The sequence below is a fragment of the Oncorhynchus nerka genome, linkage group LG6 (genome assembly GCF_034236695.1).
Source record: "Oncorhynchus nerka isolate Pitt River linkage group LG6, Oner_Uvic_2.0, whole genome shotgun sequence".
Classification (NCBI taxonomy): domain Eukaryota; kingdom Metazoa; phylum Chordata; class Actinopteri; order Salmoniformes; family Salmonidae; genus Oncorhynchus; species Oncorhynchus nerka.
Genome location: NC_088401.1, coordinates 31,056,425 through 31,072,961, shown reverse-complemented (window position 1 = coordinate 31,072,961; position 16,537 = coordinate 31,056,425). Strand labels below are relative to the sequence as shown.

Sequence of the window (16,537 nt, the reverse complement as noted above, 5' to 3'; positions counted from 1 at the left end):
CCGGATAAGGAGGAGGAAGGATTGGGGAGGAGGATTAATAAGAAAGAGAGAGAGACTTGTTTTCTGTATTATGAGAACGTGTGTATTGTGAGGACGTTAGTGCGGCGGGCTGCGGCGCTAGCGACATCTGTTTACACCGTGGGCTGATTAGCGGGTCAGTGGTCCTCAGCAACAGTGGAACACTTGCTGGAGATCCGTCCGTCGTCTCCGCTCTCTCCCTCCTCCGGGATCCCTTCTTCTTCCTTCAAGTGTTTTGTCTTTTTCTTAAACACTCGTTCGCCCCTTCCTCCTCGGGCCAGTCAAAACAGTTCCCGTTACGGGATCGCGAAAGCGCATCCTCTTCAATGGGCGGCTTTCTTATGTTTCTTACCAATCCAAACAGTATTGAAACATCAGAAGATGTTTTTGTCAAAGGAAGGCGACTGGGGAGGGAAGGAAAAGCACTAAGCTGTTGAAACAATCCTAAGCATGTTGGTTGGTTCCTTGACAACCAAGGCTGTTTGGTGGTTGCGTGTGTGTCTGTGATGACACAGTATACTAGGTCATTGTGTGGACCGAGACAGACTCTTATAGCTGAAGTAGAAGAGGGAACATATCAGCGGAATAGTCTGCTGTCTGGAATCAAGATCCATGGCCAAGCACCTACAGCTGGTAATCCTCACACCAAAGCCTTGTCCATATCTCACCTCTGAGACCTCTTAGACCAGGGCTTCTAATAGCAAGGTGGAAGTAGAGTAGAGTTCTATGGCTGGTCTAGTGCGTAGTCTGGATCCCGACAGGCTGTATCCCTGTAATCCTGCTCTTTGTAGCCAAAGCCCTGGCAGAAGTGACCATTACCTTGGATTGTGAAGACCCAGAGCACTGGGAGAGGGGAAGGAGAGCCCAGCCAGCACTCAACCAGACCCAGGGTGTATGCAGTGAGGGTGGGTGGTGGTCTGGTGGTCTCCAGCCCCAGACAGGGGTTAGGTTAACCTCCATGGCTGCTTTGCAGAGGATATTTCAGGTCTACAGGTCCGTAGCACAGCGAGGCGAGACGAAGACTCAGCCCATGTCAGTCTGTCTGCCTCAATATTCAACCACAGCAGCTGACCACTGAAGTGAATGAGTTGGCTGTCACAAAACCCCAACGTGAGCTGCACCACAATGGACCAGGCTCTGTACAGTTAATGAGTGCATTACTGCACTCTCTGATTCAGAGTCACACATATAGGCCATACAGGAACTATAGGAAAGCTTTCCTGGCACAGAAAAAAAGTAATGGAAAAAAAATGGAAAAAGTCATTTATAATAATTTTTTCTCTGACAACCCATTCAAAGAAGCCAACTTTCTGGGTTCCACATCACGAGTGTTGGCGACACAGGTTCAAGCTCTCCTCCCCACAGACATTAGACTACAGAGGAGCGGGGGGGGGGGGGCAGGGAAGCGTGGGGAGACACGTGCCCGTTTCAAGGGTGATCGAGGGCAAGTCTTTGTGATTGTTTCAATATTGGCTTCTGGAGCGGCGGGCGGTCCTGGTGAAACCCCCTAGTGGGGCACAGGGGGGCAAGAAGGGGGGGGGGGGTGAGAGGAACCGGGGGGAGCCCGGGGGCGCCCTGCAGGCGATGGAAAGGAGTCTCTTCAATCCACCACCTTTCATCAAGAAAGAGAACCATGGCCGGGCAGCTCTTGAATTAGCCCCGCAGTCCAACACACCGGGGATAATCGTCCGTGATCCTCTTTTATACAGCTTGTTAGAGAAACCTCACAGTGTAAGATAGGCCATATTCTCGCATGCATGTGCCGCTTGTAGGCCGTTTGATGAATGAAGGAGTTAGGCAAAGTTTGAAGTAGTTAAGGAACGCCACGTTCGCTCTGAGTGAAGGTCAGACTTTCTTGTGGTTTCTCTTAGTATCTCAGAGCCCAAGAACGTGCGTAAAATTGCATTTTTAACAATGCCAAGATTAATTTGGAGTGGCTGGAAAATAAATTAAAAATATTTAAGAAATGAATATTCAGCATTTCCTGATATCATTCTTGCAACATCTGTCTGTGTTTTGGACCCCGGCGTCGATTGAGGAATGGCTAATCGGTCGGTAGACACACAGAGGCATCGCATGTCCAAAACAATAGGCGTGCTTTGAAGTAGCGAAGGCTTAAAAACGAAGACTTGTTTTTCGGACTGTCCGTAAGGATACGCCGCCACCAACACCAGCACTAACACCACCAGAAACAACAATAACGCCCCTTCAACCGCAGAGACCATAAAGACGTGAGCGCATGTATGGACAACATAGAGGCTCATGGGTCTTTCTCTTCCTCCTCCTGCTGGTTTTTAAACCATGACATCTTGTGCCTTCCTTTTCTCTCCCTCCTGAAGTGGCAGCAGTGGGATAATCACTCGGTGTGGAGTGGGAGAGTCACACTCAATTCGCGACCGCCTATATGTTTGTTCACTCTATGCAAATCTCACCGCCGGTCTTGTAGAGCAGCGATTCGTGTCCCTTTTCTCATAGCGTTAGCTACAAGATTAGCACCTTTATCCCTTCAACCAACCCCCCGACGCTTCCCTCCCTCCCTCGCTTTCATCTCTCCATCTCTCCCGAGGACGGACTGTACCTATTGTTCTACAGGAGGAGAGGGCTGAGGCATGCTGGGTAATTAACATGTTTCCTCTCAGCTCTGTTACCTCTGTTGAGGCTGGAGCAAATAAGTAGACGACAGTACATCCTCTTGTCTGTACCACAGGGGAGAGACTTACAGAAGAGCGAGACGAGAGAGAGGAGGAGGACAGGAGAGAGGAAGAAAGAGAGAGAGAGAGGGAGAGAGAGAGTCAGATAGAGAGATGGAAGTGCAAAAACGGCGGTGAGAAGAAGTGCCAGTGAGAAGAGAGTGAGACTGGAGAAGGAGAGGGGAGGGGGGGGGGTGTAACAAAGCAGAAAATGAAGAGAGACATAAAAGAATGGGAGCTCGAGGAGGTCAGGCCCATCATAGGCTTAGTGTTGCCTTCAAAGATGGCTGGGACAGGTGGCAGCTCCAGACAATCTCGCTCTGCAGAGCAGCATCCTCTCAGGAGGAGATAAGGGATTCCTCCGTCCAGCCCCCCTCTTTCCTCGTCTCCCCCCTCTCCTCAGCTCGACTCCCCAGCCGGGGCGGCTTTGATGTGACTCAGTGTGAGCAGGCTGAGCGGTGCGGCTGGGGCCTGTTGGGCCGCTGGGAGCCAGACTCTCTGCCTCTCTGGCCCGGTTCAATCAGCGGGGCTCTCCGGTGCCCGCCACGTTCAGGTCTCATTAAATCACTCCGGCAGGGTTAATCCTCTTTAAGGTTTTACACGGTGCCCCGTTTGTCTGTCAGCCACAGCCACAGAGGCCATAGGGACCCCCAGAGGCGCCACCTGCGTGACAAAAGACAAAAAAATAAAAATCACTGTGACACCAAGTTCTACTCCTCTCTCCTCTCTTCTACCCCGTCCTCGCTCCCCTGTGTACAGTACTGTATGTTCTGCTCTCCTTTTCTTTTCTCTCAGTGTTATCACTCCTTCCCTGCCCCATGTGTGCTCTCGCTCCTCTCTCTCGCCCTCCGTTCCCTTGATAGTACCTAGCTCTGGTTGTAAGTCTTTTAGGATTATTTTTGGGGGAATTTGTTGACAGGGGTGGAGTAAATGGATTACAAGTTATCCTTGTTTTTGGGAGGAGGGAGACGGGAGAGATCAGGCCCTGCTTTGAGTAAGAGACAAAGAGAGAAGGGGGAGAGAGAGAGAGGAAGAGAGGAAGAGGGCGAGGAGAGGAAGAGAGGAAGAGGAAAATATGAGCGACAGAGAAGGTAAGAGAGACAGAGATGTCGGCCTATGGGGAGAGAGACAGAGAAAGACCGAAGAGTGCGTGTGAGAGGGAGAAATGAAGAGAGTCAGAGAGTTACAGAGGGAGTGTTGCTGTGCGGCGAGGGAGAGCGAGGGCTGTAATTGGCCGGAGGTGACGACCCCTGTCTGCTCCTGAGACCCGACAGTCATTTGTCTGATTGCTGTGACACTGGGGCTGCGTCCCAAATGGTACTCTATCTACTAAATAGGGCCCTACTTATGACCAGAGCCCTGGTCAAAAGTAGTAAACTAAATAGGGAATATGGTGCCATTTGGGACACGGCCCTGGGTTTCTCTCTGCTCTACACCGTGTGGTGTGACCAAAAAAGGTGCTGTCCCCATAGGAGAAATAAATAAAAACATGAAATAAAGGATTTTCCTATGGGGACAGCTGAAGAACCCTCTTGGAGCCCTTTTTTCTAAGAGAGTAGACACTCATAATTGAAAATATGTAGACTGTGTCTGCAACATGCAGGTGCACTACATTAACGAGATGCACTAAATCAAATTCCTCTCAGCTTTTGTTTATTTATTTTTTTATGGGCCTAAAGTATTACATTCTTGAATCCTGAATCTTAAATATCACGTGTAATAAATGAAGAATTCTGTCCGAGCGAACAACAAATCAACACATTTACAGAACTAATGAGAGGAATAGATAAAAGTATAGTTTAGTTACTCGTTTATTTTATTTGCCACTTACGCTATTTCCTATGCTGTCTGTTCTTTCATAACACATGTGGATATCAACTTGAATGCCCCCGGGCCACAGTGACCAGTCATGCTGACCAATGCCTTGTTGAATCCCAACCCTGCTCACTAGCTAGCCTCACTCTGCGTGGGTTAGAATTGAGGTGCCTCTTTCCCCTGCCGTACCAGGTCTGTGTGTTATTAGCCTCACAGTCACTAAACTCTCACAGAGTCAGGCAGGGTTACTCTTATACACGCTGTCATGCTGGGTCAGCCCCAATATGACCTGCCGTGGGGCCCACGGTGGAGCTGCACTGTGGAGAAATGGGGGGCTATAGGCAGGAGCCAGGACAGGATCCGGCTCAGTTTTGGACTGTTTCCTTCCGGAACCTATTTGGCCGGATTCTGTACCTGTTGTGGCATTAAATATAAATGTCACTTTTTGCAATGTAAACATTTGAATAAACACAATCAAAACACAACCCCGCTGCAAGCTCTCATTTCTCCAGCATTGCATCATTTATTTCCTTATAGAGCCACGCAAACGCTTCTGGAGGAGCTGCAGCACGTCTGATAAATGTAAATAAATTTGCCAAAGTTCGAGTTTGTTAAATATTTAACATTTATTTAACTAGGCAAGTCAGTTAACAAGTTCTTATTGACAATGACGGCCTATCCCGACCAAACCCAAACCCGGGCGACGCTGGGCCAATTGTGCGCCGCCCTATGGGACTCCCAATCACGGCTGGTTGTGATACAGCCTGGAATCTAACCAGGGTCTGTAGTGACGCCTCTAGCACTGTGCCTTGGTCCGCTGCGCCACTCGGGAGTTACTGCTGTCTGTTCAGAAAGAAATGAAATCATTCAGAATAGCCTACGACACCATGAGAAAGAGGAGAAATAGCTTCTTTTAAAAATAGCCTAGCTGTTGTGTGTAACCCAATAACAAGGCATGGCCTGCAGTCGGGAACGCACAGCAAATATGTCAGTGAACAAACAGCACGCAGACAAAACGGGCCTTTCGCAATATTTCAAATAGTTTACAATCGCGGGAAAACACAGGTTGGAAAGCAAATGTCTCCTGCTGAAAAGAGAAGACTCTAATAATCTTTCAGCGGTAGGCTACCAAAATATTCGATCAAATTCCAAATATTGTTTTACAAAGTAAAACGAGAGAGAGAGAGAGAGAGAGAGAGAAGCACATAAGCCATAACCCAACCGAAATGGAATTCAAATAATTTAACCAATGTTGGTCAATAAGTTATTTACAAAATATTGGTTAATCTCTCTACACTAATAGACAAAAAATGACATCTTGTCTTATCTTATTTCAAGTGTTTGCTGATATCCACATGGACATTACCATACACACACAATAACACATTCAAGTTGAAATCACAAGTCAAATTCATGACATTAAGGACACTCAAAGAGTTTTGTTGATTAATTTGCAGAGGTAGGCTGTGGGTGACTTTATTTAATCATATACTGTATGGTGCTATATACTGTATACACCATGCATTAGCCATTCTTAAAATACATGTTTAGTGAATGGTCTGGCACAAAATGTTCCTCTTTATTTATTCACTGGGGTTAAATACTTAAACATGGGCCTTAAAAACAACACAGATCTGAAAATAGGATAGTTTCGAACCACCATAAATCACATGGGAATAAAACACAAATATGCGTATAGCTTGGGCCTGTTGAGTTAACCTGAGGTTTAAGTCATTTCCTTTCCACCGCGAGATGTATCATTGTTTGGACCGGCTGCTCGGGGGACCAGGCACTAAGCAGAGAGAGAGAGCGGGAGAGAGATGGGAGAGATGGAGATGGGAGTGAGAGAGAGAGAGGCAGAGAGAGAGAGAGAGAGAGACAGGAGTTTAGTGCAGTGTAAATCTCTACCCGGCTGGGAAGGGGGAGAAGGAGGAGGGTGGGGAAGGAAAGGGAGGAAAAGGGGGTGGAGGAGAAAGAGGAGGGCGAACCGACGCAATGCGCTTTGTTCTGCCCCCCCCCCTGCAGTTTAGGCCAATCTGTAGGAATTCACCAAATGCAGAAGATAGATTGGCTCTGCAGAGGACCCCACAAAATAGCCTCAACTTCTACTCTGCTGCTCTGTGCTGGCATGGAGGGAGAAAAGGAGGGAGGGAGGGAAGGAAGGAAGGCATGTCAGGGGAGCTGGTGTAGGGGTACAGTTCGCGGAGAGTGGTACAGTGGTACGTGTGTAGCTCCATTCTGAGACAAAGCGAGGGCTCTCACTGGGAGCGCAATTTGTTAAGATTGACTCCACTTGGTAAATGTCTTGCCGATGCAGGACTTCCATTATGCTATTTGGGGTGGGGTAACAGGAGTACGGGGTAGGGGGTAACAGGAGTGGGGGTAGGGGGTAACAGGAGTACGGGGTAGGCGGTAAGAGGATCTACGGGGTAGAGGGTAAGAGGAGTACGGGGTAGGGGGTAAGAGGAGTCGGGGTAGGGGGTAAGAGGAGTACGGGGTAGGGGGTAAGAGGAGTACGGGGTAGGGGGTAACAGGAGTACGGGGGGTAGGGGGTAACAGGAGTACGGGGGTAGGCGGTATGGGGTAACAGGAGTACGGGGGTAGGGGGTAGGAGTATGGGGGTAGGGGGTAAGAGGAGTACGGGGGTAGGCGGTATGGGGTAACAGGAGTATGGGGGTAGGGGGTAAGAGGAGTACGGGGGTAGGCGGTATGGGGTAACAGGAGTACGGGGGTAGGGGGTAAGAGGAGTACGGGGTATGGGGTAAGAGGAGTACTGCGGGTAGGCGGTATGGGGTAAGAGGAGTACGGGGTAGGCGGTAAGAGGAGTACGGGGGTAGGCGGTAGGCGGTATGGGGTAAAAGGAGTACGGGGGTAGGGGGTAAGAGGAGTATGGGGGTAGGGGGTAAGAGGAGAATGGGGGTAAGGGGAATAAGGGAGGGTAAATTGCTTTGACCAAACATATTCACTGCCTAATCTCAACCCTCATCTCTATCCTGCTTCCTGATTGGTTTAAAAACATCTACACTATATGCCCCAGTATGTAAGGAACTGTCAGCAATACATAGGCACAACACCAAAAGACCCTGCACAGAGTGACTTATGCAGTGTAAACTAGAACGTTCTTTGCTTCTTTGAGACAGCGAGAGAAAAAGGAGGTAACGAGAGCGGAAGAAGAGAAGTGTATTGATTTACTGGGAAAGGAGAAAGTGCAATCTGCCAACGTTTCTCTCGATGATGAATGGCAGAGAGATTGGCAAGCCAACACTTTAAACACACTTCTTTTATTTAACCTCTACCCTCTTGCCTTGTCTTCTCTCTCACAGTTAGTCTTTGCTGAGTAAAGGATCTGTTTTCTCCCCAGTCAAACACACACCCACACCCACGAAATCACACCCACACGCACACTAGCTGTTTTGCTGAGTCTAGGCCGCTCACACACCTCGTACAGTACTGCAGAGAGCCTCAGCACAGCGAGAGCATTAGGCTAATTTATACAGCGGTAATTAGCCCATTAGACGTGCAACAATCTGGGACAGTAATTCAGCAAAACGCTCCAAAAGTCAACAGGAACTCCCACTGAGCTGAGCCGAACAGTCCCTGGGAATGTGTTATTTACATGTTGAAAACAGCTTGAGGTCTCAGTGGAAGCAAACACAAGCAAACAACCAGAGCAGTGGTGCAGGGGGCGAGGGATTGATCTGGAGGCGATGGGGACGTTCCGCAGCCCTCCATCCCAAATAACAACCTCCGACATCACACACACTCCTCGCCATGTTGACACAGTCCGCATGGGGTTCCCTTCATGTGAACAGTTGTAGCCGAACAGAGACACAGGTGTGCTGGTGTGATCCTCGATCACGGGGCTGGTGTTTTGCGAGGGAAGGGTCGGCGTCGCACAGTTTGTGGAGTTGAGAGAAGGTGAGGGGATTGTAGGGGCCGCAGAGGGGGTCTTGTGAACCGAACGCCGCGTAGGCGTACAGGCGCTCACTCATTCACGTCCACATGCCGTGACTCGTAGTCGGTCCTACGCGCACGCGCCCTCAGCGAGCATCTCTCACGCGCTCAACGAAGCCAGCGCTCTCCCACTCGCTCGTCAGTCATCATCTGGCTCCGGGCAGCGGTGAAGGCGGCGTGCCTGAGTGTTGAGATCATGAGCGAGGAGAGAAGTGCCGTAATGAAACCTGGCAGTGCTGCAGGCCCCAGCGCCGCTGTCATATGTTCCACATTACCCATTCACAAACCTGTGGAGCAGAGCAGGCCCCGGCAGCAGCCCCTTTTCTCACTCCGCTTCAGTCGGTTATGACAATCTGTCAGTGCGTCTTTGTGCTTTTGCACCAGAGCATAGAGGAGCGGAGGAGACTCGGTGGGTTCTGGATGACTGTTCTTCCTCAGTGTCAGGCTGCGGATGACACAGTGTGCACGCGTCCCAATGGGCTCCCTTTTCCCTATTTAGTGCCTTGGTCAAAAGTAGTGCACTGTGTCGGGAATAGGGAGCCGTTTGGGGGGCGCGACTCAGGGGCGCCATTCGGGACGCAGGCACAGCGCTGGAGGAGAGCCGGGAGCAGTCAGTATGGGACAGGAGGAATCTCCCCTTATGACTAGTCGTCAACCTTCTGAAGAGGTAACACGGGGGACATTGTTTATGTGAAATTGCAGTTCAAATTCGGCGAGAGTATGGTTGACTCCTCAGATTATTTTCAAGCGCCGGCAACACACAAACTATAGCCATACTCTAGACCTTACTAGACCTTACATTGAGGGAATACATGAGCTAATAAGAAACCACTAGAATGATCTGCTTTAGGCTTTATTCTCTCAATCCCCCTCCTCTTTAAAACCCCTTTTATGTGTCCAATAAAAGACAAAGTAATTATCATCCTCTTCTTAACGAAGGGGAAGCAGTAGGCTTTTGGTCCTCGGTAACAGTGTTTGTGTTAGAATTACAACTAATGAGTCTGGTCAAAGTCGCCAACTAATTGTCCTTTCATTACACACCCATTTGTAATCACTTCTTAATGAGTTCCGTCCCTAAAAAAAATATGAAACGAAAAATTAATACTGCTCTTATGCAAAGTTATTCAGGGTCATTAAAACACTTCAAAAGAATGTGAGACTTATTTGGTACTGGTTAGTGATGAATTGCTGTTGAGTTGCGGTTTTGGAAATGTACTCAAATTGATACATTTTGATAATTTCCTTTCCCCCAAAGCAAAAGTTGCCAGACTGTGCCCATTATTTCTGAGGATTTCAGCCTGTTAGGGACGTACTGTATTTGGTTGGTAAAGTACAGGATGCGTCTCAAATGGCACACTTGTCCCTATATGGTGCACTACTTCTGACCACCCTATGTGCCCCGGGCAAAAACGAGTGCACTAAATAGGGAATAAGGTGCCATTTTGGATGCAGAGTTCTGCTTTACCCTATAATGGTTTACTTAATCATACTCACATTGCCATGGGCGGTTATAGGACCTCTGTGCAGTTGGGGCAAATGCATACACATTACACTCTCTCCTATGGAATGCTACACAGTGGTGTTGTGGCAGCAGCGGTGGGGACGCTCAAAGCTGTGACACGCGCATTAACTCTCCCAGCTGTGTCTGTATTCTAAAGAGGCCCCGGAATACATGCAGTGAATATCCAGAAGAGCAGGGGCAATTTACTCCCAGAGTCAACAAAGTAGTCCCCACAGGAGACAGTGGTGATGGATTGTGGGATGGAGCGCTCTCTCTCTCTCTCTCTCTCTCTCTCTCTCTCTCTCTCTCTCTCTCTCCCGGGCTCTATCTCTCTCTCTCTCCCGGGCTCTATCTCTCTCTCCCTCTCTCTCTCCCTCTCTCTCTCCCTCTCTCTCTCTCTCTCTCTCTCTCTATCTATCTTTTCCCTTGTTCTCGGCACTGCATACATTCCCTCAAGTGGCACACAAGGCTGTTAGCCTGCCTAATGGAGGTAGTGTGGCATGGGGTAAAAGAGGTGGCAGAGCTTATTTAGATAGAGGCCCTGCTAAAGTAAACTTCAGACAGGGATTCAAATAAACCAGCTCCCCTAATCGACTGCTGACTGCTGAGGCGAAGGAGGACTGTGGGCTGACACCAGAAGGGAGGGCGGGAGGAGAGGAGACCGATGAAGGGGGAGAGGAAGCAGGGGGGCAGGGGTGTGTTGAGTGAGCCGCTCCAGAGGGATAAACAGAGGGGGGATCTGGGTAATCTAGAGTAGAGCGGCGGATGTAGTGAAGGAGGAGGTGGGGGAGGAGGTGAGGGAGGATGGGGGAGGTGAGAAGGGAGGTGGTGTAAGAGGAGCTGTAGCACGCATTCAGTCTGGAGAGGTTCTGCAGTCTGAAAATATCTATAGACCCTCCATAGACCTCTCCTGCCTCACGGGTTGAAGTTACAGCCCAGGGTTTGACATGAGCGTTCAAGGATATGGCTTAGAGACCCTAGCAAACCTATACTGCTTAGTGCATCGGAGCTAAGAGTTGTTAGGTAAACACAAGTGATAGCAGATTCCACCCTTTTACCTCCTCTCATTCAGAGAAGACCAGGCCAAACATGAGTCATCAGAAGGAAGCTATCAAAGAGACAGATACTCAGAGGTCAAACACAGTGCCAGAGAGCTGCTACAGTAGGTATTTAGCTAGCACGTCTCTTTGCTTTCTTGTCTTTCTTACAAAAACGAGTTCATTTCAAAGGATTTTTCACATTTGCGTAATACAATGGAACGTTTTTTTTGGGGGACTATTACAGACTTGTTCCATAGCATGTGTTTTGAGCCTCGTGATCAAAGTGTCCGTTTCCACGTTAAGACATGTTAAGACCACTATACACTCTATCTTGCTTTACAATGCAAGCCATTATTTATTATTATAACTGGTGTGCAATCATAGAAAACATTCCTAATCTATTCACCGGGATGCATCTGATTTATGGCTGTCTGCTTACATGAAACGTAATGCAACTCAACACACTTCTCTTTTAAGACATGCAAGCCCTGCAATTCCACTAAACAAGGCCTGTCTGAGTTGTGCCCTGTTGCTTGATCAGGGGCAGGGCAGGTAGCCAAGCTGTAAGTCATGTATTAATAAGGAGTGTTGAGGTAGTGTGTGTTGAGGTACTGTGTGTTGAGGTACTGTGTGTTGAGGTAGTGTGTTGAGGTAGTGTTTAAGTAGTGATTGTTAAGGGTAGAGGGTGTCAAAGCAGTGATTTTTGAAGTAGAACAGCAAGTCAGGGGTGGGGGGGATAAACCTCTCGGTGTTGTTGCCCAGCAGTGGGCCCTGTGTTTGGCATTGACCAGGGGGCACAACTAGATCCAGCTGTTGGGCACCACTCCCCTGGCCGCCTGGCTGCCTGCCCATCCTCCTGCTGGCACACGGGCGCCAGATGTTTACACACTAAAAACGCATCCTATCACGAAGCCCCCTCCTCCCCTCGCTGTTTGACTGTGTTCTGCCAGTTCAGGCGCCTGCTCACAGATAAAGACTCACTGTCTACAGGTCTGCAGACAGGCTTTTCTATTGTGATGTGACTCGTGTGTATGTTTGTGTGTGTGTGTGTGTGTGTGTGTGTGTGTGTGTGTGTGTGTGTGTGTGTGTGTGTGTTTCTGTGTTCATGTACACTAACATTCAAAAGTTTGGGGTCACTTAGAAATGTCCTTGTTTTTGACAGAAAAGCACATATCCATTAAAATAACATAAAATAAAATGTATCATTGCTCCAGATACTCAACTAGTCTAAAGAAGGCCAGTTTTATTGCTTCTTTAATTAGCACAACAGTTTTCAGCTGTGCTAACATAATTGCAAAGGGTTTTCTAATGATCAATTAGCCCCTTATAATGATCAACTTGGATTAACTACAGGAGTGATGGTTGCTGATAATTTGCCTATGTATATATTCCATTAAAAACCAGCCATTTCCAGCTACTATAGTCATTTACAACATGAACAATGTCTACACTGTATTTCTGATCAATTGGATGTTATTTTATTGTACAAAAAAAATTGCTTTTCTTTCAAAAACCAGGACATTTCTAAGTGACCCCAAACTTTTGAATGTTAGTGTATGTGCGTGTGTGATTTAATCCCTTCCACTTTTAAAAGGGTAGGGTTTCAAGTAGCCCCTCGGGTAGTATGGGCAAGATGCACTCACATAGACATAGCCCATGTTTGAACTTGTCTTACAATGGATATACAGTATGATGTGTTCAAAACACAACATTCCAGCGCTATCTCCGGGGATTATATACCATAGGATAGAGCAGGGATCATCAACTGGATTCAGCGGAGGGCCGATATCTTCTTGAGCGGATGGTCAGGGGGTTGGAAACATAATTACGAATCATTTGACGACTGCAAATTGGCTGCAAGAAGCACAAACAGATATAATATTTGACTAAAACATAATCGTTTCAAACCTTGCTTACATTTGTATACAATCACATACACAGTATCTCTTTATTAAGTGTGGGAATACTTTGGAACAGATTTCCAAAATTAAAATCACTTGGAGATGATTTTCTGGTGTGTTTACAGTCTTTTATATCCCCCCCAAAATATACACTGCCGGTCAAATGCTTTAAACACCTACTCATTCAAGGGTTTTTCTTTATTTTTACTATTTTCTACATTGTAGAATAATAGTGAAGACATCAAAACTATGAAATAGCACGTGTGGAATCATGTAGTAACCAAAAAAGTGTTAAACAAATCAAAATACATTTTATATTTGAGATTCTTCAAATAGCCACACATTCTCTCAACCAGCTTCACCTGGAATGCTTTTCCAACAGTCTTGAAGGAGTTTGCACATATGTGACTCAACGCCTGGATTCGGTCTTACGTAGCAACATTTTAAATGGTGTTTTTTACATTGGATAAAAGTAGAGACTCAGAGCTACAACATGGTATATCATACGCTGCATTTGAGGAACAATGGGAAAGTAATTCTGCTTTGAAAGTTGATCAACTTGTAAACTCACTTTTGAGAAAATGGCCTTTTAATGTTTTGGTATCTAGTGAAGAGCTCTTTTTTGTCTACACTCCTTCAGCGTCGGAGCCCACACTTGACGATGATTTGTTTACCTCTGAATAACATGAAAACAGCCTAATCAGCTCTGCTAGCAACAATTGCATTACTCTTTTTTTGCAGACGTTTACTGACACCAGGCCATATTCAATGGGAGTTGTACACACATCACGTATCATTAGCTAACGAGCCAGCCAGCTAACGTTATCTAGTTAAACAACAATGAACAGTGCCAACAATGCCACAGGGCTGGGAGCTAACCAACCAGGTTCAATGTTAGCTAGCTAACATTAGGCTCTAACTAGAAAAGCAAGCGGCTCTGGGAAACAAATTATAACGTCAGCTAGGGAGCCAGCCAGTGAATGGTAGCTAGATAGCTAATAGTACACTCAAGCTTGAAATGAAACCACTTTCTGTCAAAATAGAAACATGTAATATCTGAAAATGTTGCTAGCTATCTTAACTGTATACATCATGCATGATGGACACGTTGACCTGTCAGGAATGCCGTACCATGGTTGCCCTTAGTTTGAAGATGTAATCCGGTGACAGGTGTTTTCTCCATCTCTTTAGCTATCATACTCCAATTCCACTGATTTTAAAACTTGATCCTCCGGAAAGTGGAGAGCAACACTTATGCAGCTCCACTACACAACACATAAAAAAGCTTTGTTTGACAGGATTACCAACACAGACTGATGAGCTCAAATAGACAGAAGCCTTCTTTATGGCAGACCAATCCGAACTCCTCTCTCAGCATGTCCAACACACTAATTATTTCAGCCAATCATGGCTAGTTTAAAAAAAAAAAGTTTTACATTCAAAGGGCTCTCCTGTGAACTTGTGACTTGTGACATACGCCTAGTTTCCTGAATCGGGTCACATATGCTGAGCACTTGTTGGCTGCTTTTCCTTCGCTCTGTGGTCCGACTCATCCCAAACCATCTCAATTTGATTGAGGTCAGTGGATTGTGGAAGCCAGGTCATCTGATGCAGCACTCCATCACTCTCCTTCTTGGTAAAATAGCCCTTACACCGCCTGCAGGTGTGTTGGGTCATTGTCCTGTTGAAAAACAAATGATAGTCCCACTAAGCCCAAACCAGATGAGCAGGCGTAATGCTGCAAAATGCTGTGGTGGCCATGCTGGTTAAGTGTGCCTTGAATTCTAAATAAATCACAGTGTCACCAGCAAAGCACCCCCACACCATAACACCTCCTCCTCCATGCCTTACAGTGGGAAATACACATGCAGAGATCATCCGTTCACCCACACAGCGTCTCACAAAGACACGGCGGTTGGAACCAATAATCTCCCATTTGGACTCCAAACCAAAGGACAAATTGCCACCGGTCTAATGTCCATTGCTCGTGTTTCTTGGCCCAAGCAAGTCTCTTCTTCTTATTGGTGTCCTTTAGTAGCGATTTCTTTGCAGCAATTTGACCACGAAGGCCTAATTCACGCAGTCTCCTCGGAACAGTTGATGTTAAGTTGTGTCTGTTACTTGAACTCTGTGAAGCATTTATTTGTGCTGCAATTTCTGAGGCTGGTAACTTCAACTTCTTGACGCTACCCATCCCGTTAGCGGGATCATTTTCGTCAGCAACCGCTGAATAGCATAGCGCCACAGTCAAATAATATTACAAAAAAATATTCATATTCATGAAATCACAAGTGCAATATTGCAAAACACAGCTTAGCTTTTTGTTAATCCACCTGTCTTCTCAGATTTTGAAATTATGCTTTACAGCGAAAGCAATCCAAGCATTTGTGTAAGTTTATCGATAGCAAAGAAAAACATTATGTACACTAAGCATTAAGTAGCTAGGTCACGAAAATCAGAAAAGCAATCAAATGAATTGTTTACCTTTGATGATCTTCGGAAGTTTTCACTCACGAGACTCCCAGTTACACAACAAATGTTCCTTTTTTTCCATAAAGATTATTTTTATACCCAAAATACATCTGTTTGTTTGTCGCGATATGTTCAGAAATCCACAGGAAAGAGCGGTCACGACAACGCAGATGTATATTCCAAATAATATCCATAATGTCCACAGAAACATGTCAAACGTTTTTTATAATCAATCCTCAGGTTGTTTTTAAAATATGTATTCGATAATATATCAACCGGGTGTGTAGGTTTTTCAATAACACCGGGAGAAACAATGGCCGCTTTACTCTGTAGCGCAAAACTCACTCTGAGAGCCCCCACCTATCCACTTACGCAATGTGATCTGTCACGCTCATTTTTCAAAATAAAAGCCTGAAACTATGTCTAAAGACGGTTGACACCCTAGGGAAGCCATAGAAAAAGGAATCTGGTTGATACCCCTTTAAATGGAGGATAGGCATGCATAGGAACAGAGAGGTTTCAAAATAAGAGGCACTTCCTGATTGGATTTTCCTCAGGTTTTCGCCTGCAATATCAGTTCTGTCATACTCACAGACAATATTTTTTACAGTTTTGGAAACTTTAGAGTGTTGTCTATCCTAATCTGACAATTACATGCATATTCTAGTTTCTGGGGCTGAGAAATAGGCAGTTTCAAATGGGTACGTTTTGTAGCCAAAAACGAAAATTCTGCCCCCTACATGCAAAAGGTTAATGAACGTATCCTCTGCAGCAGAGGTAACTCTGGGTCTTCCATTCCTGTGGCGGTCCTCATGAGAGCCAGTTTCATCGTAGTGCTTGATGGTTTTTGCGACTGCACTTGAAGAAACTTTCAAAGTTCTTGAAATTTTCCGTATTGACTGACCTTCATGTCTTAAAGTAATGATGGACTGTCGTTTCTCTTTGCTTATTTGAGCAATTCTTGTCATAATATGGACTTGGTCTTGTACCATATATACCCCCCCCTACGCTGTCACAACACAATTGATTGGCTCAAACACATTAAGAAAGAAAGAAATTCCACAAATTAACTTTGAGGAAGGCACACCTGTTAATTGAAATGCATTCCAGGTGATTCCGTCATGAAGCTGGATGAGAGAATGCCAA

At 46.4% G+C, this 16,537-nt stretch overlaps 1 protein-coding gene across 2 annotated transcripts in view; it reads left to right on the top strand.

The window, feature by feature from the left end:
- Positions 1-16,537, top strand: part of LOC115130329 (transcriptional activator GLI3-like) — a 138,972-nt gene that overhangs the window by 61,515 nt on the left and 60,920 nt on the right. The window lies entirely within an intron of this gene.